Source organism: Bison bison, unplaced genomic scaffold, assembly GCF_000754665.1.
Source record: "Bison bison bison isolate TAMUID 2011002044 unplaced genomic scaffold, Bison_UMD1.0 scf7180017857327, whole genome shotgun sequence".
NCBI classification, from domain to species: Eukaryota; Metazoa; Chordata; class Mammalia; order Artiodactyla; family Bovidae; genus Bison; species Bison bison.
Window position 1 is genome coordinate 19,930 of NW_011487900.1, and position 568 is coordinate 20,497.

A 568-nucleotide genomic window follows, 5' to 3' on the forward strand; every position below is an offset into this window, starting at 1 on the left:
CTTCCCTGCTCCCGGCTCCCTGCCTGCACCAGGCCGTGCCCGGCTGCCCCTTCTCTGCAAGCCTCCGGTCGAGCGAGCCTTCTCAGTTGTCAGGAAACTCCAATTGCACCTTCAGGCCCCAGGGGTGGGGAACAAGTGTCACATGCCCCACGCTGCAGCAGGACTCCGCCTCACCGCGTCCGCACACAGCACTGAGGGCCAGGGCATGGCCACAGGGGTGAAGGCAGCCCGGGGCTCAGCTGTCAGTCAGCATGGTCCAGGACACCACTGGCTGAAGCCAAGTTGGCAGGGGAGATGGCAGCAAATGCTTAGGCCCCGGCAGTGGCTTCGGGGCTTTCCAGGCCCTTCTTCTTCTCAGACTCCTGGGTGCCACCCATTGGGCTTTTCCCATGTGGTGGGGATATGCCCCGAGACAGGACTCCCGGGCTTGAGGTGGTTCAGGGGAACCTTTCCTGCCTTCTGAGAAATCACTCACCATTCCAGCTTGGGGGGCGGGAGGCCTGGCTGTGCTTGGTGGTTGGCAGTAAGAGGCCTGGGCGGCTGACACGTGGATGGCCGCGGGCTTAGC

The 568-nt window shown here is 63.9% G+C and overlaps 1 protein-coding gene across 1 annotated transcript in view; it reads left to right on the top strand.

Moving 5' to 3' along the window:
* Window positions 1-568, top strand: part of LOC105003479 (filamin-A-like) — a gene marked incomplete at its 3' end in the record, with an annotated part of 14,976 nt that overhangs the window by 12,886 nt on the left and 1,522 nt on the right. The gene's annotated exons all lie outside the window — the stretch shown is intronic.